We start from the raw sequence: 27,369 nt of genomic DNA, 5'->3' as shown, positions 1-27,369 counted from the left end.
CAGTAGGTGACCTCTAACTGGATCGGACTTGCTCGCTTTAGATGTCCGTTCCTCTCCTTGCGCTCAGGTGTCTGGTGACAAGCTGGAGAATCATGTTGTGTAGGTGCTGTCGGAGGTGAAGGGATGCCTTCTGCACTGGAAAGCAGTGAGGAAGGAAAAACCATGGCAAATTGTGAATAGCTGCAAGAAGAGGAAGGAGGGATCCTTTCCTACCTGCTGTGACTGTGTCGGTGTCCGTGTGCTGGAGGCGTTAGCCCTTTGGGAGATGCATCTGGGCAACTGATTTTGTTGAGTGCCTCGTTGCCTTCTGTTAACCTGGACAGCATCTCCTCGCTCGGCTGAGGGGAAACCGGAGCCGACCTGGGCTGCCTCCGCCGGACCTCGCGGGCACCACGGAGGCCAAATCCCTCGCTTTCGGCTCTGCCTGCAGGCACCTGCCGAGCCGCTGTTTGCAGCAGCGGCTTTGAGACGTGTGCCCTGACTACTGAGGGATTCTTTCCAGAGGGCATTATTATTATTATTTTCCCTTCCTCTTTAATTCAGCTCTGCTGCAGCACTGCAATAAATAAATGCAAAAACTCGAGCAGCTCTTGCTCAGCTCGGCTTCTCCCGCTGGTTAAAGGGAGGCTGGGCTGCCTTTTTTCCAAATTTAAAAGCTTGCTGTAGAGCGTGCTGTGGACTGTCCAACAAGTAATTCTTCCCTAAACTCCTCCTGCCTGGTGCTGTCTCTCTCCCTCTCTCTCTCTCTCTCTGACTCCCGGTGCTCCCTGCCCGGTGTCCCCCCCCGGCTGATGCGGTGCGTGGGGCGGTGAGCACGCGCGGGCTGGAGCATGTGCGAGCGCGCGGCCGCACCGGTGCCCACGGCTGCACAGGGACGCGCGCTCGGCCGCCGCGGGGGCCATGGCTTCGTTTGGGAAGCTGACGGAGTACTTCAGCCTGAGGAAGTCGAGGAACGAGCTGCGCTCGGAGCGGCGGGGCGGCCGGCGCAGCGGCAGCTACTGCTGTAGCCTCACCGAGTGCAGGTACGGGAGTGGGGGACGACCTGTCTGTCCTGCCGTCTGTCCCGGCAGCGTGTGTGTGTCGGGGGGGAGGAGGGAGTGTGCAGTATGCCTGGGGTGTGCGTGCGAGATGCAGTCTTTGTTCTGTTTTTTTTCTTCCCTTCTTCCGTGACCTGGGATTGGGGAGGAGGCAGGGAGCAAGCTAAAAACTTCTCGTGAATGGTATCTTAGTTACTGCAAGGGGTGTCTGAGCCCTAACAAACTCATTGCCTGGGGATGTCTCTGGAAGGTGTTGCACTTTGGTGTCTGCGTCCCTGCTGAGAACGCATTCGGGGGGTCGGCGGTGCATCCTGGACGCCTGCTCCGCGATTGCCTGCACGTACACCGGCTTGTCTCCGTCTTCTGCTTTGTGTCGTACCGCTGTGCCTGTCCTCTTACCACGCCGAGGTTCCTGCATCAACATCGCCCTTCCCTTTCTCAGCTTCTCATTCTGTCGCATGCAAAATACGCAGCTGCACAGAAAGCAAGAAGTTGTTCAGCAGCTGAAGTCCACAGTGCGTGTGTGTGTGTGTGTGCGTGTGTGTGCGTGCACGCGACGTTAACGGGGCCTCTGGCTTCCGGACGCGCGGTGGCTGGGGTGAGGTCCAAGGGGTGGGGATGACCGGTAGCGTTCCTCTCCTTGCCTCTTCCCTCGTAGCCGTCCAAGGTGGTATGTCCTCGGGGTTGCTCTGTATGTATTGTTGGGTTTGGGATGTAATGGTGAGACGCTCTTTTGTGTCCCCCCTTCCTCCCAGCCCCTCCTCACGAGGAAGATGGACGTACAGTTCATTTTCAGCGTATTTGCAATTGCAATGTTGATTGTTATGGGGAATAAACTGGGGGCTGAGGAGAAGTGGCGTCGTGCTGACCGAACATCCCCCTGGAGTGTGCTTTCCCCCGGTCGCAGAGTACTTAGGGTCACCGCCAGAGATGGCAAGGCAATCCCAAGCCTTGAAGTGTATGGTGTTTACAAACAATAAAATAAAAAAGGCACTTATTACAATCAGAGAAATGCTGCATGCCTGGGTGGTTTATTTCTCCATGAATATCATGAGCAATTTGTAGGGAATTGCTAGTTCTTAATGCTGCTCCAGGCTTTTTCCCTTCTCTGTAGTTGAAGGTTTTGGGTCTCTCGGTGGGGCAGAGGTGCAGACTTGCCAGCCTGAGCCGTGGTGTGTCCCCCCCAAAAGCTGACCTGTGTCGCCCTGCTGACCTGCGTGCGGTGGCCCTCTCCCTTCTGGGGGGGCGCAGGTCCCCGCGGAGGCAACTGTCCTGGTGTGCCAGGTCGGAGGGCTCGCCACGGGGGTGGCCCTTAGCTCTGCCAGGCTCACGTGTCGGCTCAGGGAAAGCCAAGCCTGCGCCAGCTTCAGAGACTTATATTAAAAAATAGCCCCAAGGTATCGCTCACCTTCCCTGGTATTTGAGCATCTCTTGTTCTATAAAGATATTAAAGTATCTGTGCAGATCAAAAAGGAGTTGGAAGTTTGGCTCGTGCCCCTCCCGCTGCTCTCGGCTTCGCTAAAGAGACAACAAGACGTGACGTGCTGTTGCTGTCTCCCCCTTCGCTTGGAGGCTGGAGGAGATCGTCGCCTCTTCCCTGCTTGCTCGAAACAGGGGGTGCTTCGTCCTGAAATTCGGAAGAGCTCGTGGCTGAGCTGAGAACTTCATTCTGCTCTTTCATGGTGTTACACTGGGGAGGACCAGCGCAGTAATCAAACTGCTAAGGTGCAAACCCTGATTTCTGCCCACACGTATTTGCTGTGCGGTGCAGACCTGTGTGTTGGGAAGAACAGGTTTGCAGGTGTTGCTGAACTTGGGGTGTTCCTGGGGTTGGCTGGTGTGCAGCCAAGTGCTGTGGGTAGAAGAAGGGTGTGCCGTGTTTTGGCTTCTCCCTGGCATTAGGGAGAGGGGATGATGTACCTGGGGCTCCACGCCCTCTCAATACCCCATGCAAAGGGTGCTAGAGTGGTGAAGCCTCGTATTTCAGGGAGACTGGGGGACAATTTCCCTTGTGAAGGAGATGTCATGATGCCATCCTAGCTCTGGGGCGTTAGCCATGGAGGTGGCATTGCTGGCACATAGCTCACGTACCAAACTTTCTGGGGCGATGCTGGCTATGGACACATTTGAGTACTTCCCTGGTACGGAAGTGTGACTAACAGTGTGTGGACGTGGTTCCCATGAGCAGAAGCTTCCCCAGTGTATCCAGGTGGTACCAGCGCAGTGGCAAAATGTGTCTGTGCAGACCGGGGCCTGAATCCGAGCAGAAGTGGCGTAGTGGAGTTTGACTCAAAGGGACTTGTGCTCTCCCTCCTCTGTGCATTTGGCTCTTCCAGTGCCTGTTACCTTTCTCTGAGGTGGCTGGGTGACTGCATGGATGAACTGGCTCCAAGCCTATCATTTATATTCCCGGTGTTACTGACTCCACGAGTGATAAGGCCCCCTGAGTGCACGTGGAGATGCTGTGCCTGTTCCCTTGATTGCACGAGATTGATTATGGAAGTAAAAAGAAGTGCTGTTTGAAGCATGCGATGCTTTTGAAATCAGTGTCACATTTCACCCAAACTACTTGAAGTTCTGCCTGATTTCGTTTTACTCTAATATCTGTACAATTTGAGGAGCATCAGTTAAGACTGCCATCCCAAACTGAACTGACATCCAGAAAGCCAAATACTTTAGGGGCTGGGTTCCCAAAACAAACGAAAGTCTGCTTTTCCCATGTGGGGCCCTGTCCTCTCTCTAGACAGTGCTTTTTCTAGCTCTTTTGAGCAAGATTTTGTTTTTATTTCTTGATGCTAACGGGGGCAAAATAAACAAGGAAATGTGATGCTCACCCCCCATTTTCATGTGCCTGTTAGGATGGAGATACGGGAGATCCTTCATCCTGGGCTTTCCCAGTGGACCATCTGGAGTCCTGCCCTGGCCTTTGCATGGCTCAGGGCAGCAGGGCACCAACTGCTCTTCCCAAAGTCTTGTTGCCCACTGGGACCACAGCAAACACATTTAAGTAGAATCCCAATGAAAGGTATGCACTAACTGGAGTTACTTTTCTAAATATGATGGCTCCACTCATTCTCATAGGATTTGGCAGATATTAGCAGATGTAGAGTTGTGGTCTTAAGTAATCTGCCTACATTTTTAAGCTCTGCCTACAGATAAAGCAACACGTACATGGGTGTTTAAGAAGATCTGTTGCATTTGGGAATTTTTGTTGTGATCAGCCGGGCTCAGACTCGTGCTGGGAGGAGGAACCCTGCCATAGCGTTGTTTCTTCTCATGGGCAAGTGCTACTGGCCAAGCCTGTGTGTGATGTTTGTAGGTTCTCTTCAGGCTTACTACGTGCCCTGTGCCCTCCTGCTCCATCGTGACCTGTGGCACTGTATTTTCAGTCCACAGTTTTGTTGTGATCTACAGGCTATTGTATCAGTTGGAGGTTTTTCCAACCTGAGACTTGTTAGTTGTGCTCAGTGGGAAGACAGATGTTTTGCTACGGTGCTGTGGCATTGTTGGCCGATTTTTTAAAAAATCAAATCGGCATTCACATCTCCAGGGGTTGAAAGGCTTGAGGTGTGACAGCGTGGACATCAGAGGGTGTTCCTATCCCCATAAGCACCAGCTTATCCTGGTGCTAATGACTGAGCAGGAATATATCAGCCAGAACCAATCTCAGAAATGCATATAAGTGACTTATTTGCAGAAAGTTATTGCAGTCTAGTAAAGCCTTAATAGATGAGCCAAATGTTCAACTTCATTGGCTTTCATGGAGTTTCATTGGTTTATGGGGTGAAGGCTCGGATCATTGAGGACATTGATCTCTCCACAGCTTGGAGGCTGTAGCAGCGAATGCAGTGCTTGTGGGCCTCAGGGAGAGAGACAGGAGGAAATCTTACTCGAGGGCAGCTTACTAAGGCACAGGGTTTTTGTTCTTCGTCTTATCTCATAGTGCCAGCATTAGTGCGTTCATCCCTAGCACTCTTCATGTTGGCAGGGTGGCTAGGGAGATTCTGCTTCTGGCGCAGAGGAGTAATGAAAGCAAAAGGCAGGTTATACAAAACGGCATCCATTTCTTTAATTTCAAACTGAAAAGGCAGCACGACTGACTCCAGATTTGTGCAGCTTTCAGAAGTGGATCAGAAAAATGAGGAAGGCTATTATCTGTAGCTGAGTTGAGAAAACAGACTTGTTCTGCTGTGTGTGTTTGGACAGAAGGAGACTCTAAGAAAAGCTGAAGTTTTCAGAAGCAGACTGGCGCTTTTCCAGGCTGTTCTTTTTAGCCAAGTCTGCCTAGCGGGGAATTAGTCTTGCAGACTTGTGGACGCAGGTCACGGGCACTTGCAGTGATTCTGGGAGCAAGTGGATCCAATCTAAAGTCGCTTGGAGGAAAAGCTTTCTGGAGAATTTCTTGGGGAGACTTTTAAAGCTGGTCTCAACCTAAATGAAATGCTGTCAAAGCAGAAATCCCCCAAGGATGCCAGTCCTTTTGCTGGAGCTGTGTCTAGTAGTGATAACAAATGCTATCTTGTTAAAAATCCCCAATACTATCCAGCAATGGCATTCAAGAGGCAGTTTGTCCTCTAGACCTGAAAACCAAAGCCCACTTCAAGGCTGTTTGATTTAGTGGCTTTTTCTCTTGGCCCAAGACCATTTTTGGACAGATCTGCTGAGCTGGCATCTAGAGGCTGACTTGTTCCCTCTTTCAGTAACCTTCATCTCTCCCCTCCTGCGCTCCTCTGTGTTCCCTGGCCCCCAGTAAGGTCCCTGCAGAGGGGCTTTGATGTGCTCACCTTGAAGACACTGTCCTGGTTGTGGTAAATGGGATTGCTCAAGAGTGTCCCTAGTGCAGGGAGAGAGAGAGAGGAGAGATTTATGCCTGGGTTTAGATTTCAGAGTTCTCTTCTAGGGGAGACCTTGGGCCTTCTGGTTTGAGGCAGTAGAAGTGAAGAAACATGAAATCTTCAGAGGCAAAGAGCTGATTCTCACAGGTTGTGTTCTCTGTGGACTCCAGGAGAGGAGTTATTAATGTCACATGCTGGTTGGTTGGAGGTGCAGTGGGGCCAGGCTGGGTTTGTGGTGCTGTGATGTGGCTAGACTTGCTACCAAGGGAAAGATCTGAATGATCAAGAGCTATGAATCCTTGTTCTTAGAAAAATATCTTCAGTTTAAAAACATCTTCATAACTACTGTTCCTTTTCCTTTCCCAAAGACATATTGGTGATGGCAATGGTTTGATGCATTTTCCCAGTGCTTGCAGCTTCTCCTTAGGTGCCCTGGGCATAAATGGCAAGTTTTGGTATCTGGGGCTTGCAGGAGTGACCTGTGTGGGAGGAGGCCAGTCACAGCTGATTCCAGCTGGCTGTGAAACCGATGGAAACAGCCCATTGCTCACCAAAACGTTGCTAGTCGGAGGCCGTGGCACCCCTGTGCAGACAGATTTAAGAAAGAGCAGGGGCTGCAAGGGAAGTGATGCTCTTGGGGGATGTGGAGAAGACACATGGAAGGAGATACTGTTGAGGACATGGCTGGAGATGTGCTCTTGGAAGAGGAGGTACATCCCTGAGGGCTGCTGGTGACCCACACGGAGGTGGGGACACACTGATGGACCGTGGCCGTGGGCGACCTGCACCAAGGTGGGAAGCCTCTGAGGATCCAGGCCCTCAGGCAACCCATGCCAGGGTGGGGACACCCCCAAGGGACAGCCTGTGGTTAGTGTGGGGATGCATGTGACCCACACTGGTGTGAGGAAAAACCAGTAAAAAGCACTGAATGGCCAAAAGAAACCATTATGCACAGAACCAACCTCCTTAGCCACCCGTCCATTGTTTCACTGAAGGAATTGGGCCAGACTGAGTGTAAGGGGCAGCGAAAAGAAGGGGAGTTGAGCCTAGGAAGAGGAGACAAGAGGCGTTTGGCTTAAGATGAGCTGGGGAGGGGGGAGGAAGGGTGTTCGCTAAAGTTCTTGTTTAGTTTTCTTTTTTCCCTCAATACCCAAATCGGTAATTGGAAGTTGATGTTAATTGGCAATGAATTAAGTCATGCAAAAGATCCAGAACTGTTGAGCCTGTTTTGCCTCTGTCATTAGGATGATTTCCAGCTGAAGGGACAGTGCCCTGGGCTCTGCTTTCCACTTGCTGTGCTAGCAGACCGTGGCTTCGGGTGTCCCTGCTGCTCCATCAGAGCTTGTTCTGAGCCTCTTTGGAGGTTGATCCAAGGAGTTGTTTTTTGCAATAGGGAGCTGTTATCTGTTCCTTTGGTGGTATTTTTCACATTAATATCCTGGTTTATGTTTCTGGCTGTGGAGTTTGACGAACTGAGAGGTGGGTGAGTGGGGAGGAGTAGTGAGTGTTTTCCTGCCGGGATTTTGCTTGGTTGTTTTGGGGTATTTAGAAATGTCTTTTCAGCTCTGGCAGTATATCTGCATTCAAATATATAGTCATGATGAGGAAGAAGAGGAGCTGGCAAGTTCTGATGCCGGAAAACTGTACCAAAGGAAAAAATCCTGTGCTAGCCTCACAGAGCATGGCATAGATTAAAAAGTAGGTCGATCTTCCACCTCTGGCTTACAACAAACCCTTGAAACAGTGCCCTTGCTGGAGTGTGAGTGCCTTGTGCATCATCCCAGAGCACATCTCAGTGGCATTGACTTCCCCAAGCTCATTGGGGATTGAGCCCACTCCTTCCAAGTCCCAATCCAGCAAATTTTTGTCAGTGCTGGCTGTTTTAAATACCTGTAGAAGTGACAGCTGGTAGCTTGGGGCAAAAACTCCATCGTGGGCTGCTGAAACTGAAGAGAAGCACACAGGGCACCATGGAAACCTTGAACTTTGGATGAATCTCCGTATGTCTGAACAGTCATCTGCCTGCATCAGTGATGCTGGTATTTGTCTTTTGTCCAGGCTAAGTAGAAGATAGCTGGAGGTCATTTTGACTCCATTTGGTGTACTTCTTGCTGCAAGACCACCCAGGAGGGAGTTGGTAGGAGCATCAGATAAAGTGACTTGTGGAGGCTTTTCCAACAGTTGCAGAGCAGTATCACATCAAAAGGTCTTTTTAGGTGGAAGGAAGCGCTCATCTGAGGAGTGCTAGGCTGTGCGTGGTTGTCAGCTTGCCTCTGCTGGTGAACTGCCTTCTTGCTCCTCTCTCCTGGGTCTCTCAACCCTGCTCCCTTTGCACTGGCACTTTTGTAGAATAAATACATGGTGTTAGGCCCAGTCCCTTTATTCTGCAGGTATGCTGTGGATCTGGTAATTTACACTGGGTTTCCTGTGTGTGTAAATCAAACCTATTTATGCTATTGTTTTTTGGGAGATGCAGATGTGGTATTGTGAAAGGATATGGTAGTGTTGTGCCTGCCACGTTGCCTGTTGTTGGGTTTTACATGTTCTTTGATATCGCAATACTGAGCCCTGACACCCAGCATCGTCATCTGCTTGCCTGATCCTGAACGATGCTTTTAAAGGATGGGACCTGCATGACCTGCTGTCTCTTTCACAGCTATGGGGGGACGCAGCCGTTACGTTAGCCGAAGTTGCCTGCTCTTTGCTCTTTTGTCAAATGCCAGTCCTGTTGCACTTCTCTGCCTTTCCCTTGGCCCTGCATCTGCTCAAGATTGAGGTGAATCAGCTGCAAAGAAATAAATGTTGCTGGGATCTAGAGAACTTCTAAAGTTTTGCCTTTGTCCAACTAACAACTTTTTTTCTCACTTAGTATGTCTGGAAGCAATATCAAACTCTTCCGTTGGCCAGGCTGGTTAGGAACCTCTTCAGTACAATTCCTCATGGACCCTTTCCTAGCAAGGACACTTGATGTATGGGTCTTTCAACCCAGACTTTCTCCTTTTGAAAGAGAAAACCAACAGCCCCATAGCTGTTCCTGGAGGAACACCGTAGTTACTAAAGTGTGAATTTGGCCAGGATGTAATGGTTTATGTCCTTGCTCCTGTTAAAGGTCTGCAGAACGTGGCTCAGGAGCTTCATGTCTTAGCTTAAAGGTGTGTGTATGATCCAAGCAGAGAGATGGGCTCAAGGATCTTCTGTGCACTTACCTGCAACATTTAGCCTTGAAAATGTGCATGGACTGTTCTTCCAGGGTACTGTATCTGTAGCTTGAGCTGGCCAGGAGATTTTAAGTAAATGGTATAACTTTGCCCCAAAGAGCATCTCTAAGGGACACCAAAGTTCTCTCACAAAGTGGCTGATAGTTTGACCGACTTCCCCATTTCTTTTTTGACATGTTTCGAATGAAACCTTTCAATGTTCAAATGACACTTCTATGTGGAAAGACGCCTGTGTTTTGAAAGGCAAAACTTCCAAGTTCCTTGCTTGTTTTCTAAGTTGTGTTTTGGGCTGAGTGAAAAGTTTCCACCTGAAATTATTCAAAAAAAAAAAAAAAAAAAAGTCTGTGGCAGTTGTATTTAGAAATTCATGACTCTCCCAGCTCTGACACATACCTTGGCTGGTGAGAGGCCAGCAAAAGATTATGTGTGGGTGCATGCATTTGCATTTGTGCTGCAACATATCACTGTAACCCAGAAAAACATAATCCTAATGCAAGTAGTGAATGTCCATTGCTGTTATGTGGAAATATTCTGTGTTGGTGTTTAACTAGGCCAAGCTTGAAATAGACTCCTAAATCCATCGTTAGTGATTCAGATAGCAGTGACCTGCTTTGCAAAAGTGCTGAGTGCTCATTAATCCTGTTGATATTAACAAGCAGCAGATGCTCAGCATCTTTACGACTTAGTCTTTATTGTTGGTGTGGTCATGCAAGAGTAAGGAAAAGAGTTTTAGGACTCTGGGCTGAAAATGTTTGCTGTGGTGCTTCTTTCAAATGGAGACACACCAAGTCAGGTGTTCTGGTGGCAGTTTGCAGGGTGCTATCCAAGGGTGGGGACTGCATAGCTGGATGACTGTCCTCCCAGTACAGCTTGCGTGTTGTTGGGTGAGGCTTGATTAAAAATGGGTTTATCCCTGCTACCCTTTTGTCTCTGTACATTGTGTTCATTTAGCTAGCACCTTTTCTACATGTAGTTTTAGATTACAGCCTTGTAGCCCATGGTTGTGGCTGTCAGGGTGACCAGCTGCCCCTTAGCTCTTGCCTTTGCAGCTGGCTCCTTTATCCTTGTAACTTCTATGGTGGTGGTGCGATATGAGGTGAAAGACCACATCTTCCTCCCCAATTGCTATGTCACCTTTTCCCCAGGCAGTACAGGTATTAAATCCTCAGTGTCTCAAGAATATGACAAGCTGTCAGACATAGCTTGCTCTGTTTTATGAGCAGAGTGACAGTACCAAGGGAGGAAATGACATTTAGCTGTTGTTGCCTGATTGAGCTGGCTGGGCTTTGCGTATTAAACCTAAAGAGGTTTTTTAGCTTTTCTCTTTTTCCCCCGTTGTTTGTATCGCTTTTAGGGGAAAGCGTGGAGAAGAAATCTTTTCCCAATGAACCTATCCTTGTACCAGGTCTTCCTTCACTTGTCAGAAGCCCACAAGTCCTGGCCTTGCTCCGTGAAGCTTTCTGTGAGCTGAGAGGGACATCTGGAAGCTCTCATTCCCACCTACTCCACAGGCACACGCAAGGCAGTGCGAGTGCAAGTGCCATTTTTCCCTTGGCAGATCAATTTTTGATCTGAGTTTACATCTATCCTTGGAGGATTTAGAACTGCCTTTAGTTGATGTGGCTTTGAGGGCATGTTGGATTCTGCTCTTTGAAAGTGCAGGGGGCTACGTGTGCGTGTCGTGCCTCACTTGCTAGGTGCCATGTGCCCATTACATCAAATAACTCCATGCTTGGCAAGCCAAATGCTTGGGGAAGCAGTTGTCTAGATGTAGCAGGTCACTGACGGGGCGAGAGATGCAGGCACCATCGGTGAAGGCCAGAGCTTTCATATGAGTGCACCACATACCTGGAGGTGGTTCCCAGCCATTTGGGGAGCTATGGTGCCATCATACAGTCAACATTCAGCAAGGGCAGATGCAGCTGTGACCTGGTTGCTGTATGCATCTCACACCTCACTTGTTTGTGCCATGCTTGGTGCACTGCCTGCGCGTGCGTTTCCAATTGCAGCATGTAGTAACGAGGCCACAGCTCTGCAGCACGCTCCCGGTCTCAGAGGAGGGCTGCTGGGTCTGTCCTTGCACTCACTGTCGCTGTGTCAGACCCTAGTACGTTAACAGTGAGAAGTGGTGTAAACAAAGCCAGTTATGGCTTGCTTTCCTGGTCATCCCTGCCTTTAGATACTCCTGGAACAGAGCTTGCTTTTGTGGCTGTAGGTAGAAGGGCGTTTAATACATCTCCCATAAAGATGCACGCACACATGGACCCTGGGTGCTGGCTGCAAAATTCAAGTGTTCTAGATCTGACTTTTCAGACAGGCCAGAAAAGCACTTAGCATGCTAAGATGCTTAGCACTTAGATGCTCTTAGCATCACCTTTCAAGCTTTGGAGGCCATGCTGCCTAGAAAGCTAAATGATGTGATTTCACCCAATTTTCTTCCTGTATGCCTAGCTTCTCGCCTCCTTTTTAAGGCTAATCTTTAGGAGAGGAGATGAGGTTAGGAGCCAATTAGTTTTTGCACAAGCTGAAGCTAATTTTTGCCTGGAAGCTAATTTTGCTCATCATGCTAATCGTGTGGGTTGCCCTTATTTTGGACCCAGGTTGGAGCAGGTAGCAGGAAGTAGGGGAAGTTTTATATTGGTGTTAAGGGGAAGTACATACGTAGCATGGCTGCAGAAAGTCTTGGCCTGTGAGTCACGGTTGCTAGAAAGACTGTTTGATTCCTCATTCACCCGCTGTTTTGGCACTGAGTCACAGCTGGGTGGGTGTGCAGGTAGCAAACAGAGGCTCCAGCAGTACACACGGGCATCTGCACATGGAGGAGGAGGAAGGAAGTGATTTCATTCAGGGGATGTAAATTTTAACAGCTTCTAATAGAAGTGGTGGCTGGCAAGGGGAAAATTTCTGAATGGAGGAAGGAGGCAAGGCTGCCACCGTTTGCCCCTTTCAAGCTGCTCCTCCTTCTTGGGGCAGCTCACCAGGTTGGCTGTGGGCTGTGGGGGAGACGCAAAGCAGCGTGTGTCCTGGCCCCCGTTGCGCAGGGTACTTTTCTTGCATTGCTACTGGGGCGCGTGCTATTCTCCTGGGAGTTGATCTTGAAGGGGGCCTGACTGCACGGCGTGCCAGGCTTCGGGGAGCCGCGGTGGTGTTGCAGCCCTGCTGAAAGCCACTGAGAGATCGAGCTGCGCTTTCCTTCAGAGGAGAAGGAAAGGGCTCTGTGTGCCCATGCACCTTGAGAAGGTATCTCTGCTGGGTGGCATGCAAAGAGCTCGTGGAGACAACAGTGTCGCTCAGTGGGTGCCCAGAGGGGTTGGGGAAGCAGGGAGGAGGTGCCATGCCGATTTGGAGGAGTCGGAGCAGAGGGTATCATCTACCTATCGTCCCGCTGGTGTGCTCAACACCGTCTCGTGTGCTGGCAGCTCGGGTGCGGAAACGTCAGCTCTGCTGGCTGGGAGCTAGCGGTGGGGTGGTCGCTCAGGCGGAGCGGAGGAAGGACTTCTCATGACACCAGTCTGCTCTTCCCGTACTGGTGGTGTTCTTGGATGCCTGAGGACCTCCTGAGAGTTAAACACCCTGTCTTGGCCTCCACGTGAGGGTGGGAGATCTGAGAGGGAGCAGTGAAGTGCCCTGCTGGGGATCGCCTTTAACTGGGTGGCCGGACCGGGGCTGGGGGATGGACTCTCGGCTCCTGGAGCCGCTGCTGGTGCGGTGCCTGCTCGGCGACGCTGCCTCGTCTTCACCACGGCGCGTCCGCGTGCTGCTGCTGTTCCAGGGAGCAGGGGAGGCTTTGGGAGCGGGAGCTGGAGCCCGAGCGAGCTGCAGAGGAGGGTAGGGAGGAAGGGGAGGCGTGGCGTGCACGTCCTCGGTTACAGCTGTCCGGCTGAGCGACCCCCGCCACCTCCCTGGGAGGTGTTCAGAGGGGGTCCGTTAGGTCCTTTAAACTTCTTTCTGGGAGAGGTGCAAACTTGTCGGAGGAGGGGGCGGGATCCCCTGTGACGTCTCCTGGGGGAGGCGTGAGGGGAGGGGAGGCTCTGAGAAGTCGGAGAGGCGGGAGAGTGGTTTCGCGTTGACAAGCGACTCTTTGCTGGACCCAGGATGAAACACTTCAAAGAGGAAAAGAAGAAAGGAAACTTCTGCTTAGAATATTTCAAATGGGAAAGCCAGAATACTTTAATTATTTAAAAGTCAAAGCATTTTTTCCTAAGCTTTCTTTTTTTCCCCTGTAGGAACAGTTGGCAACTGTACAAATTTATGCAAAAAATTTTTGTTTTGCATTTTTTCCCTGGGAAAGAGTGTCCAGGGAAAAAGAAGCAGTTTTTTCTAGTTAGCTGGTCCCAGCAGCGCTGCGGGAACTGGGACCCCAGCAGGAGCCGAGTCTGCTGATAGCCCTCGCGGCTGCCCCGAGGCTGCCTTTGCGCCGCGGGGATGCCGGCGGCCCTGCGGAGGCTGCGGCGCTTGGGGCGGCTGGGCCCTCCCGCAGCCGGGCGTTTGCTCTTCCGAAGCAGCCGCCTGAACGGAGCTGGTGTTCGTGTGTGCTGGCCCGTCTGGTGTTCAGCGCCCGCCGTGGGCTCGTGTATGGAATTGAAGTGACAACCTCTGTGCAAGAGACCAAACTTCCACCTGTTCTATCTTTTTTTTTCTGCTGTCTGCTAATCAGTGTTGTCTATATTTGCGGAAAACTGAAACGCGTGAGTGCATGTTTCCTATTACTTTAAAGAACAAATAGCTAATATTTTGGTTATGCAAGGACACTTTTCTGATGCGTGTTGTGGGAGTCTTCAGAGACATACCCGTGACTAGGACCCATGAGGTTGCAGAGGGTTGTCACTCAAAGTACTAGAAAACGCATAGGTCGTTATTTATTCCTAGCACCTAGATGACCTTCCAGAGGCATAAAAATGGTATTGCATTAGTATTCGTGAAGAACAGAGACTGCATGCGTCTCAGGATGACCCCTTACTGAGGAAATTCCCAGTCTGTTCTCATCTGGGATGGACTGCTTGGGATTTCATCCTCCGGTGATGTTCAGTTTGCACAGGATCAGGGCAGACGGCCCCAGCCGCCTCCTGTACAAACCACCCAGCAGCTGGCAGAACATGATCAGGGGAACGTGTGGAGAAAATGCATTTCTGCTTCAGTCGCAGAATGTAGTTCTCATCAGTGTTACTATTAATCCCCGAACAGCACGTTGTTAAATTATGTACAGGTTGTTATGTAGATGAGGAAGGAAAAAGGGAGCTGTGGCTGTGGCCTGGAGGCTGATAACCACGGCGATGGAGAAGTGGGTTTCAGCGGGAGCGTGGTTTCATTTTGCTAGTGAATGTGCGGAGGGAGGCCCTGAAGTAAGCAACCATGTTAGCTTTTTAACCTTAGAGTAGTCTGTTCTCCAGAAAGAGGTGGGGAGAGCAGGAGGTTATTGCAACTGGGACCATTTTAGGGAACGCTTTTCCTTCTGAGGGGCAGGAGAAAGACTGCAAGCAGGCGGTCCACCTCGCTGAGCCCATCTTTGCCACTGCCTTGGGGGGGGCGGGGGGACTGTGCTGAATTTGCCCCTTTGTCACGGCTAACCTGGCAGCTAGAAACCTGCCTGGGTTCTTGGGTAGAAATGAGACGTTTCCGAGATTTACTTCTCGTGCTTCCCAGGGACCTGCAGGATAGCCCCAAGGTGGGGCGGTCCCCTCTGCCGGCAGCTGAAGGACGGGCAGCTCTAGAGACCCGCTCAGCGCAGAGACGTCGTGGAAGGCAGTTTCTCACTTTTTGTGCTGGCGGCGTTGTGCAGAGGGGCCTCGAGGTCGCCTGGGGTTAAGATCTGAGCCCGTTAGGAAGGAAACAAGTATTTGACCGCTTTTGCCTTGCCTCCATGCTCTGGTAACTGGGTTAGTGTTGTTAGGGCTGGAGATTGATCAAAACACCCTGGTAGATAGACCAGGGGTTGGATTCAGTTCCTGTTATCATGGGGCTGTTGGCTCCTTGCTCTTTCTTTATCTGTCGTAAGACAGATAAAATCCATTAACCTCCCATCTAGCCCAGGAGACTGGAGACGAGCGCATGCAGCGTGCAGCTGTCACGGGGATTGCTGCCCTTGCAGAAGGGCGCTATTTCCCGCTCCTCAGCAAATTGATTACTCTTTCATTAAAAGCCACCTTTTTGGGAGCGTTAGATCTGTCCTGTTGAATCAAATTGCTGACCATCTAACCACAGTGGTAACCTGTCACTCGTACTAACTGATGCTTCGATGCTATGGAGGAAAATGAAAAGTAAACTAAGGTTTTGGATGGAAGACGCAGCTGTGCTGCGGTGCCTGGGAGGGTTTAAAACAGCAACAAAAAAAATCCCATCTCTGCCCTGTAGTTATATATATATATATATATATATATATATATATGTACATATATATATATATATGTACATATATATATATGTATTTATATATATGTACATATATATATATGTATTTATATATATGTATAATACTTTTTTTGACCAAAACATGAAATAATTATTTTTGCCAGGGTGTAGTAGCTTAAGATATGCCAGGTTCAGCTTTGTTAAGGTCAGGTGCTGGAAAAATATTAGTCACAGTGCAGAAATTGTGTGATTTAAAACAAATTGAGCGATGCCAGTGGATGTCTTGGGGGTCTTCATGCTTTCTGTGTTGGAGCATTTAGAGATCATCTTTGAAGCATCTTCCCCATGTTTATGACAAGCAGCAATGTCCTTTACGAGGTGATCTCAGCTGCTTTTTTTTTTTTTGTCTCCTTTATCATATGATGCCAGGAGATTGAAGCAACAGGGAAGCCACCCATGTGTCGTGAGACTCAAATTGGATGAGGAGTTTGGCCATGCTGTCAGTGGGGCTGGGCGAAGCTGGGGCTGCTGCAGAAGGTAGCAATTATTTATTAAATAAAAGTTATTCAAGTTGCTTTCCTGCCTGATGGATTTGTGGGCCGGTGCACTGTCAAGGTGAGAGGAGGGCCTGCAGGTGCTGGAGATGCTTGATCTCGGACCGTCCTCATCGCCATGAACTTGCCTGATGGCGTGGACTCTTGGTTGAACCTGGCCACCGTCTCTAGGCCTGCCCTGCTCCCTTGCTCAGGTACCATGGGACCAGGTCCTGCCTGGTGAGGCCTCTGCCCTGCTGGCCAGGTTTTCCCCCCTTGGCTCCCGGCTCCCAGCCCTGAGGGAGCAGCAGACCCTCGCTGCACCCTGACAGTCTCAGCGGGTTGCTCACATCACGTGTGCCCGAGGCATCCTTACCCGAGGCTGTCCTTTGTACACAGGAGCAAAACCCAGCGGGCTGAAAAAGCATCCAGCCAACAAAGCAGATGCCTTGTGCTGTGTGCCTTTGCTCCCTTGAAGAGAAGGGCGCGTGGGAAATGGAAGCTCATGGGATGTCAGGGGCAGAGGAGTGCCCTGAACGCAGAGGTGGTACCTCCACCGCGCTTCCTGGTCAGCTGTGCGGGGGGCTGCTGCCCCTGCGCGTGCCAAAGGCTGAGACACTCACGGGTGGCCGCTGCCTTGCTGGCAGCGTGGGGGGCAGGACCCAGGGCACGCGTGGGCAGGAGGAGGTGAGCATTCACCGAGCACAAGGCTTTTCTAAGAGGATGGAGACAGCAAAGTGCCAAGGAGCCTTAACTTGCAGGCTGCAAAACAAGGTAGGATTAGGAAACAACCTGGTAGCCCTGTCTTTGGCAACCCGGAGATTAGAGCTGTGGAGATTTCTTCCTATAGCAGGGTGGGAATTAGCACCTCTAGTATTTTTGCACACCGTTCAAAGCAAGTGCGCTGAGAGGAGGTGTGTGTCTAACACACTTCAGGACATACTGCTTCCACTCCCTCCTTTATCTGCTTCTCCTGGCCCTGGGCCCCTGAAAATCAGCCAAGGTGCTTCCTTGTGCAGGGCTGCTCAGAAACGCTGAGGACTGGGGAAGCCAGGGGTGCAGGTGATGGTGGGGCATATGAACAAATCCAGGGTGGTTTGGTCTCCTCTTTATCACTAGCAAAGTCCTTTTCTAAAAAGACAGAGGGAGAAAGACCAACACATGTGCTGAAATGTCAGTGTTGCCTTGGGGAAAGGAAGGTTTGAGTGCTACATGAGGTCTCTACAGCGCAGCAAGATGCTGCAGCAGTGGGGCTGGTGCATGAGCCCGGTCTACGTCCTTCTTGGAGCTGCGTTGTGGAGTACAGTGTTGACCTTCTGCCACGGGCATGCAAGCCCTTTCCATGCCTGGAATTGCTAAAACTGTATTTGCGTTTGTGCGTTGTCTGTGCTATGGGAAGAGGGAGCGAGGCTGAAGGAGATGAAAGGAGATTAGCAGGGTACCAGGGAGGGCGTTGTCTCTGCCCTGAATTAGGATCCTAATTTGTGTAACGCGATCGGCTCCTGGTCATCTAGGAGCTTGATACAGTTAGTGAGGGGAGCAGCTCAGAGCGGGCACCTGACTCCCGTAGGTGGCTGCACGGGTGGAAATGGAAGAAGCACCATGTGGCTGAGGCCCGCTGGAGAGAGCCGCAGGAACAGGAACGGGTCTTGCTGACATGCTTTTGAACGGCAACTCTTTACCCACACGGTAGAGCATTTCCTGCCTGGTCCAGTGGCATTATCCAGCCTGAACAAACTACAGCTGTTTTCTCCCAGGTTCCCACCACCAAGCCTTGCCTTCTCTTCTGAACGCTTCCGAAAGCCTCGTGGCTGCTGCTTGCGCTACAAATATGGAACTATTTGTCCTCCTCCGTTAATGAAGTGCAGGTCGTCTTAGCAGATGTGCAACAGGGCTCCTCTCCATTGCGAGACACAGCGAGGAAAAATCTCGTGGCTATTAGAGCCAAAGTATTTACAGAGACGGAGTGAATCTGGTCAGGGAGCAGGGTGACTGTAAGTGCCTGGGAGGGACCGAGGGTGAGCGCGACCTAAAGAAAGCTGTACTCAAGGATTAGCTCTGCAAATAATTGAGCGCTTGATTCACTGCCTGAGCTTGAGCTGAGAAAAATGGTGTTTTTAAGGAAGAAAGAAAGACATCAAAATATTTTGGGTAAATGAACAGTTTTGTCTGACTCCAAGAAAATTATTTCATTTTCCCTTTTTAACTCTTTCGAAATCTGTAAGTAAATGTCAAAATGGAAGTGCTGTCTCAAAACACAACCAAAGTGCTTAGTTTCAGAAATATCAAAGTGAAACATTTAAACTTACTTTTTGCTCTGTTTCCCTGAAAAAGTGTGTGCGTGAGACTGTCTGGGACCCCCAAGAGTGTTTATGCCTGTTGACCAGTTTTGGCAAAACCTGTAAGGGATGGGGGGCGGGGGGATTAAGTTTCTACAAAGCTTGTGGAAATGGGCCATCCTCACTGAATAAGTGCCTGGTGGGGTGAGAAGCTGTTGCTGGCAGTTGTCGGGTGTTACACACCTGAGCTGCCTTGCAGGAGCCCCCCAGGAGCAGCTTTGACCAGCTGGTGCTTCAGGACCACGCTGTAGAGTGTGAGTGCAAGCCCTCGGGGCCCTACAGGTACCTATGTACCTGCGTGCTTTGAAGGTCAGTCCTTTTTGTCGCAGAGCAGTTTCGAGGCAGGGGCTGATTCCTGCACGTTCTCCGTGCCCTGTTGCAGGGGGAGCTCTGTGGGAAGAAGTGCCCCAGTTTGGTGGTACCCCACTTTCTGCATAGGTTTGGGTTTGGGCAGCAGCGCCAAGCACCACCATGAGCGCAGGGGGCTTGGGCGTGGAGCAGGCTGCTGTGTCTCCCGAGTTGCCTGTGACTTTGCTCTTTCCTAAGGTGGGAGCAGCGGGAGGCACAGCTATACAGCATTCATCCTTCTCCAGTGTGGCTGGCCCTGAGTGAGCCACGCTGATGGCATTTCATTTAGCCAGATGAAGACTGGTGTCTTGGTTTGTCACTTGTTCTCAGGTTCGACATCTGGACAAGCTCAGGTCTTGATATGACCTGAGAGGAAGGGTTTGCTGAAAGGAGATGCAGCATGTTTCCCTGGAAGAGGAGGTGGCTTGAGATGGTGTTTTGCTGGGACTGATGTTTCTTGCATGGGCTAGGTGGTAGCTCAGGGTCCACCCTTGGTGCCGCTGCCTATGAACCCTTCTCCCCTTCCCCGTCCTGACCCCAGGCACGCAGCCAGCTGCTCCACGCTGCCTTGGTCCTTGTGCAAACCTTCCCGAGCAGAGATGAGACTCGGATCTTGCCTGGGAGCATGTTGATCGGTAGCTGGCCAGCTTACAGTGGAGCAGCCCCATTTCGAGGACTGCTGCAATTCCCCTCCCTGCAGTACATCCCTCTGCGTAGGGCCAAATGGGTTATTTTGGCTTTAAATCAGCCCAGGTGGCAAGCAGCCCTTCTCAGGTCACCTGAGCCAGAAGAGAGGCCCAGGAGGCAGCAGTTGCTGGGCCGAGACTTGGCAAGCAACCACCACAATAAAAAGAACTTCTGGGCTTTTTTGTGGGAATTTGGTAAATTGGGTTTTTCACTGGGATGTCTCCAAAGCCCATTTCAGCCTGCTGGGCATGGGAGCAGCAGGCAGGGCTGGGTCCTGTGGCACAGCTGAGCTTGGGGGAGGGAACAGATGCCGAGTGGTGCTCTGTGGCTCTCCAAATACCGCTTTGGAAATGTTTTGCCAAGGTCCTCCCGATGTTTCCTGGCATGTGGGATGTGTGACCTTTCCTCCTGCACCTTCTGGAGGTCCCTGAAGCCCTTTTCACCCTTCCTAATGAAAATGCAGTTAGTTTCCTAATGCCAGGTGGCATTTTGTTCTGCATTTGGATGTTGGTCCCTGCTGGAGGAAGGCACCTCAAGAAGAGGTGGCAGGAAAGGAAGCTTTTGCAAACCATTTGGTTGAAATCATGCTATTTACCAGCTTAGGGAAGGTATTTTTATAGCTTCATGCATTTGTGTTTTTCTGAACTGCAAGCTGAATGCTGTTTTGTTTTGTTTTGAAACTACTTCAGAGCCAGATAGAAGATACTCTGTTTTCAGCTAACTTCCTCCACTGGTCAGCCCACTGTTACTTTTTAACAGTGTGAAGACAGTTTTGGGGAGGTTTGGGTTGAATCAGGACGCTGGAAATGTCAGGTGAGTGAACTCCTCCTGCACGGGAGAGATTTATCGTGTTCTGCATAGGCAGCAGAAGGGCTTGCTCTTGCCTCCTGTCTCTGGTCCCAAACAGTTAAAAGAACAAGCAGCTCAGCACGGCGGTGTGGTCCATGCTAGCAGGAGATCTGCTCTCCCAGGGACGCCCACGGCGCTGGCTGGAGTGTGTTAGGCTGCAGCAGGGGGATGTGAGGTTGTGTCCGAACGGCCGTGGATTTGGCAACGCTGCTGCTAGCGAGGGGAGGAGGCGGCTGTCGTTTCGTCCTGGCTGCTGCACGCTGCCTTATCGGAGACCACCTGAAGTTCTGTTGTTTCCTGGGGCGTTCTTGGGAGCAAGGGAGGAGGCCGCAGCAAAACCTCGGGCAGATGGAGAGGAGCTGACTGCCCTGGGGACAGAGGAGCCTGCCCGGCACTGGTGCAGTGCAGGAAAGTCCTGCAAAGCTGCAGGAGAAGAAAGCAAGGGTGGAGGAAGGACTGCCGGCGAGGACACAGTGTGCAGGGCTCGCAGCAGAGGAGTGTTGTCACCTGTCCCATGTAGTGGTGCTTACTCTTCTCTGTTAAAATAGTTACTTCCCTTGTTCGAGTCAGTTACTCTTCATTTCTGCTAAAAAATGTGTCCTTAGGGATGGGTGGCTTTGCTGTGGTGGCTTTCAGGTGGGACTCTGCATGACGCAGGGTCCTGTTGCAAGGAAGTGGACAATTGTAGCAGTCTTGCGGCTAGTGCTTTTGAGGTGAGAACTGATTCTGGTTTGTGGCTTCCGCATCGATTGGTGGATAGTTAGCTCTAATCAGTATGCCGGTCAGCAGAAAGAAGCTTTTCTGTGTGTTTTGTTGTTGCCGGTGGTGGGTTTTTTTGAATGTGAAGGTAGGATTTGTCAGTGATTCTCTCTGGCTTTGCAATTTATAGGGTCATTGGAAAAGTACCAGTGACACATGGGTTTGCTAACAGTTAATAAGGTTTTCAGAGGAAACTAAGGTGATTCACGAAGGTGATTTCATGAAGACTATGTTCCTATTTCCTTGGACTTTATTTTTCAAGGCCACCTTGTATTTTACCCAGCTGTATTGCTTCCTCTTGAAATCCTTCTATAGGCTTCCCTGCTGCTGCGCGATCCCCTTAAACGTCGCTGCTTGCCTTCAGCGAGGCCCTGCAGCTGGTTTGCGTTTTGGGCCATGCTGACTTGCATCCCGGGGGCTGCTACTGCTGGTGCTCTCTGTTCTGCGTCCCTGTGTTCCTGTTCACAAACAGCTTCCTAGTCCCAAGGCACCGGCCTCGTATCCTCGTCTGCTTCAGATCTCTTCCGCAGACTTCCTTTTCCTGTGAAGCCCCTACACAGTAACCGGATACAGTTGGATGTTTTCTTTCTCCTACTGATGTACAGACAGCGATGAAGGAGACCGTAACGCAGATCACTGCTTTTCCTTGCCTCTCTCATGGCATGTACATCTGCAGAGCAGAGTCGTCGTGCTCCGTGCAGCACTGAGCACGCTGGCGTGCCCTGAGTGGTGGTCAGAGGGGTGCTGTGCGGGGCCACAGGGGCCGAAGTGCTGCTCTTCCTTGCTTTTGGCTCTAGGAAGTTGGCCTGAAGAAGGAGGGTGAGGAAGGTGGCTTTTGTGGCTCATTGAGCTGCAATGGTGCCATTTGCTTCCAGAGAGACTCTGTGTCACCGCGACTTCAAAATGAAGTCCGTGCTGGGCTGGTGAGTGACGGAGCAGCGAGGAGCGCTTGTGCACGCGGCCCTGCACAGCAGGCCAGCTGGTGGGAGGGGGCGGCCGGTCAGGGTGCCCCGAGCGTGTTGCTCTGCCCTGGAGCTCTGCTGCCAGTGGTGCTGGGCTATGGCCTGCAGGCAGGAAGGGCTAGGGGAAGCGGAGAAGGGAAGGCATTTGTGGTGGAGCAGGGGACGTCTGTGTTTCCAGAAGGTGAGGCTCTGAGCGCTGTCAGACGTCTCGAGCGTGCTCTGGGAGGGAACCACTTTGGAAGGTGTTTTGGGGAAGCAATTGATTGAGAGGGCACAGGAGGTTGAAGGATGCTCAAGTCAAGGCCTGCCATGGTCTACACCACTTCTCCTTATGTATCATCTGATGGGATGTCCATGGGCTTGCCCTTCTCCCTGCTCCTTCCAGCAGAAGCAGCAGGCTGTGGCCCTTCACAGTGTTCCCTTTGCTCTTTTTGCTGTGGGTGTTGTGACGGGTCTCGGCCACAGCAGCCTCCAAGCCCCTCTCCCCCTTTGAAGGATCAGTATGCGGCACGGTGGAACAGGGTTCGTTGATGTTTCTTGTCTGCGTGGGCTTATCCCCTCTGCATGTTCTCCAGGCAGTTATTTGTGCTGCTCTATTTTGTACACATGGAGGCCTCCAAGTAAGACTGCTGTCAGGTGAGGCACTGTGACACATGCCAGGAGAAGATGAGCCTTGCACCTTGGAGCTCGGAGCTGTTGGGAAACCTTTCCTCCTGTCCCAAACCCAGCAATCCTGCATGACTGTGGCTGTGTGCGTGCTTGTCACCGAACACCCAGCTGGGTCCCCACAGGTTGTTTTGGGGGAATGGATGTTACTCTTTGTTCTCTTGTAGCTATTGCTTCTGATAAAATGCTGTGCCAGTTTGGGCTGTGGGGTGGTACCTACCACCTTCATCCTCTTTACCTAATCAGAGATGTATCTGCCCTTGCCTCATTCCAAGAGAGACTTGTGATAGGGAACCGCTCATCCTGAGTTGTAGCATCTCTCATCTTCCTGGATCCTGTTGAAACCTCTGCGGTTTTTAAGGTCAGATTTCTAAGTTACACTTCCTTAGAGAAGCAGGCTGAGCAGTGTGTTATAGTTAGACTTCCACAAGCTCGGGAGATCTCAAAGTAGTGCCCCTTTTCAATAACGAAGCTCTCCTGCCCTCTCTCCCTGCTATCCTTATTGAGTCCCAGGCTGCTGCTAACCTCAGTGCCTCAATTAGTTATCCTACCCCAAATTTTCAACTTTACAAACTTCCTTTTTGTGGCAGTTTTAGTGAATGCTTACTGATGGCATCTAGAGGAGTGGGCTGTAGATGTTTGCTGAAAATTAGTGATGAAATGCTGTGCTGTTCTGAAAAAGGACTTTATTTATTTTTAAGTTTTCATATGCCTTTTGGGGGTATGAGCTCTTCAGTATGTGCGTTGTCCCCTTTGGAGTTTGGAAATGGCTTTGTAGTTTGGAGAATACGCTGTGACCAGACCGTAATGACAGGAGCAGGCAGACGAGGTCCAGAGCAGCCCTAATGCCGATGCCTCAGTCACTGCTCCTTCCCTTCCCATTCCCAGGAATTGGGGGTCTTCAGAGGTTCATTTTCTTTAGGCCTTTCTGGGAGATGTTGGGGGAGGTCCTGTCTCTTGGAGAGTTCACTGGGAACTCACATAAATCAGTGGCACTTCTTGGAGTCCCTCTTGGTTTGAGTGAGTAATGGGTGTGAGGCTGTTTTTCCCTTCTGTTTGCCATATCTCTGTTGTTTTCCTGCATTTCTGCTGCAGCCAGTGTGCTGATCCCGTCTTCCTTCCCCTGGGTAATGGGGAGGCTCTGTCTTCTCGCTTCGAAAATTAGACCAAAATAAGCACTTGATGGGGCTGGGAGGAGTCCTCTGGAGAAGGGCCTGGAAAGCAGCTTCTGCACTGAAATAGATGGGGGAGACAGGCTTTTGGGGGAGAAGGCAGTGCTTTTGGAAGGGATGCAGGATCTGGCTTTTCCTGGTTTAACTTGCATTAGTCTCTTCTCTTCCCCTCCTTCACGTTAGCTCTGCTCCGCCGTTCTCTGCTCTAACCTGCTCCCAGGAATGCCTTTGCCATGCAGGGACAGCAGCACAGCCGCCGGAATAATCATCCCGTAAGGACTTCACCATGGGGGAGCACCAGATGCATCAAACTGGGCTTTTTTTGAGGGGAGGGGGTGTCAGTGTGGCTTTTTTTGTTAGCTTGTTTGCTTTCAATAAAAACCTAAGGAAGCAGCACCTCTGTCCCCGCCAGCTCTGTCCAGGGGTCCAGGATGTCAGCAGGCTGTGGCTGCTGTGCGTGTGGACCCAGACTGGAAACTGAGCTTCCAGAGGGTGCTTGTGCAACCCTAGAGACCAGAAATGCATGATTTCACTTATTTATTAATCCCGTCCCTCTTAAGCAGAAGGGCTTTGGAAAGTTGGGCTCATGGGACAGGTTTTCCTCATTGGATCTGGGCACGCACGCTTCCTTTGGGAGCTGAAACAAGGGGGACTTCAATCTCCTCCTCTAAGGGGCTAAGCTACTGCTGCTTCTCTATGTGCCGTCCTACAGCTGGCCTCTGAAGTGGTGGCAGGGGACCTCGCCCTGGTGACTCTTTTCTCCCACTTCTCCATTTGGCTGCTGGCTGGGAGCGATAGAGCTGTCACTGAGCTCGCGGCCGAGTTTCTGCATGCAGCCAGAAGGATTTTTCCACCCTTGTCAAGCCTTGATTACGTGCTCTCCCTTCTACCAAAATGCCGAACAGCAGCTGTTTATAAGCTATAACAGCATTGATTATGGCTTCTCTAATTGCACTTTACACTCCCATCAGGGATCTGTGCTAATGGGATGTGGCATCCTTGATACTGTATAGCTCTGGAGCCTGTTTAGGAAGCGTACGTAGATGCAACGTGACTTCCTGATGCCAGGTCCTAATTGACAATTATTGGTGAGGCCTATGCGACTGTTGAGAGGATCGTAAATACACAGAGCTGAAGTTTTCTTGGGAATGCAAATTCAGATTTCGACTGAAAACAAGCTTCTAGCTGCTGATGTAGTCTTTGTTCTTTACTTTTTCCAATATAAATCGTTGTCTGCAGCTGCCCGGCTTAAAAATTGCTCCTCCTGAGGTGTGAATTCCTTCCTTATTAACCCTAATGCAATTTGTGTGAGTGGCACTGTGGGCACAAAGTAATGTTAGCATTTAAAATGCTAATGCTATTCTGCAGTTGATCCTAGAACTATACGCAGGTGCATCTAAAAGTACTGAGATTTACGTGCAAAAGAAAAGTAGTGTTTTGAACTCTGACAGAGCCTAGGACTCATTTATGCAGCAAAGCAATATGCTAAGTTGTATCGCTTTTGCCCGGTGCCAATAAAATGCGTTACAATGATAGATACTTAAGTTTTTACTAAAATAGAAACAGCCCAGGATGCTAATCCTGTTTTCTGTATCTTCTCGTGTACTTCGTTCTCCTGTTGATGCACGTTAAATGCGGGAATGCTGCGGGAGCAGGCTGGCTGCTGGCACACCGGGGCCCCATGCAGCTCTGGCCGTGCCTGTCCATGGCTGCCGGCAATGCCGTTCCTGCAGCTGATGCCAGCTCCCCTCTCCATAGAGAACGTCCCCAGACCGGTCTGGGGAACAGATCCGCATTTCCTGGGAATTAAGGGTGAATCCAGCCAATACTCCCTCTTTCTGAACCTAAACTTCCCATCCCTTCTCTGGCAGAGTTGTGTGTCAGGGTCTGTGTAGAAGGCCTCAGAGGTGAAGGGATGGGTTGTCCAGCTTTCCAGCCTCTGTAGATCCTGCCACTCTGACCAAACACCGCTCATGGCCATTGTCATGCATCTGGTAATTTAATATCCTGCAGGGTATCATTGCACAGACCTGAAGCTCTCCACTGGCCTTCGTGTCCCTGCTTGGCCGTAAATCACATCAGATGCCAACACAAATCGGGGGCTGCTGTCACATTTGTAAAGGGAAAGAAAAATGATCATAATAAACTTAGTGGTGACAGGCAGCCTCAGAGGGTCAGGAAATTTTGCAGCACTGACTCTCCCTGTATGACCCTGAGGACTGGCTTAGTGGAAATAGGATAAAATATAGTAGAGTGCAGGATCATTGGTTTAGGAGCTGATAAGCAGAGACTTCCCGTGAGAAGCTGGGAGATCCTCGGTGGGAAGGAGCCGAGAGAGGAGGAGACCTCGCAGCGTGTGCGGGTCGCGCGGTGGCCGAGCGCTGCCCGTGTGGTCTGCCAGGGCATCGCAGCCTGGATTCGAGCGATCGCATCGTTGCAAGGTGCTGTCGGGCCCACCTCTGTAATCCTGCACGGTGCTCAGGGCCTTGGAGGGTGCTGAATCCAAGCTGGAATGAGTGCAAGGAAGGGATGTGGAAATGACCGTGGGGACTGAGAGTTTATTTTATGAGAAGAGGCTGAAAGAGTTTGGCTTAATCAGCCTAGAAAAATGAAGGCCAAAAGGGGATGTGACTACTGTATAATGGAAATTAATCATGGGAGTAAACACTAGAGAGGGAAAACAATTATTTAAGCTAAAGGTTAATATTGGCTCAAGAACAAATGAGTATAAATGAGCAATGAATTGAATTTTGGATGGAAATTTGAAGGAGATTTTGTACCATCCAGAGACGTGAAAGCAGCTTTTTGCAAGGAGGCGCCTTTTGCATAGCCCCCTCGCAGTTTTGCTGGGGCAGCTCAGTCAGCTTAAGATGTGGATTATATGACATAAAAACATGTGGCAGTGGTGGACAGGGCCAAAAGGCCCCGAGATATCTCCTAGCCCGTGTTCCTGAGGATGGGGCAATCTTACTGTTTCTATTCCAAGAGCTGCAGCATTGGGTTTCAATTGCTTTTTATCACGTTTGTGGAATCTTTGTGGTGTAGCCAGGGCGAGTGTCATCCCCAAGGACAGCGCGTGATGTTTGTTCCTTGAGGGATTATGCAGAATGAAGCAAGAAAATGGGGCGCTGCAAGGGGAGAACAGTTGAAACAATCTGCTCCTTTGCCTTCTTGAGATGTGGCTTAGTATGGATTTTGAAGGAAAACAAATCATGCTGTGAGCATGTGGGTGCGTGCGTTAGTCATCCCTGCAGCTTTTGAACCCCATGGTCAGACTTGGTTGAGTTTTGACCGTGCTGAGACCTTGAATATGTGTTTCTACGCAATGCATGAAACCTTTGAGACATTTACAGTGCATCTCTCTACAGTGTGAGTCCACCCTGTTAGCGCAGACCTTGCCCATGTGTGTCTCTAGTTCCTAAGCTTCCACCAGAAAAGGTGTTCTGATGTCTCAGACTAGACTCAAGAGCAGGGGTTTACTCTATTAACAGCAATTCATATCCTTTTCAGTCTTGAGCCCTTTGGCTCATGTATTTGTTTAATTCAGATTATCCTTAAATTTTAAGCTGGGGTAGGCTGGAGGTGCTAGAATGTGCATTGTGTTGTCTGTGCTGAT

At 50.6% G+C, this 27,369-nt stretch overlaps 1 protein-coding gene across 3 annotated transcripts in view; it reads left to right on the top strand.

Annotated features, from left to right (window-relative positions):
• LOC112983393 (ankyrin repeat and fibronectin type-III domain-containing protein 1-like) overlaps nucleotides 1-27,369 on the top strand; it is a 311,760-nt gene that overhangs the window by 53,621 nt on the left and 230,770 nt on the right. The window lies entirely within an intron of this gene.

Source organism: Dromaius novaehollandiae, chromosome 14, assembly GCF_036370855.1.
Source record: "Dromaius novaehollandiae isolate bDroNov1 chromosome 14, bDroNov1.hap1, whole genome shotgun sequence".
NCBI classification, from domain to species: domain Eukaryota; kingdom Metazoa; phylum Chordata; class Aves; order Casuariiformes; family Dromaiidae; genus Dromaius; species Dromaius novaehollandiae.
Note: the sequence above shows the minus strand (reverse complement) of the source record. Positions and strands in the feature narration are given on the sequence as shown.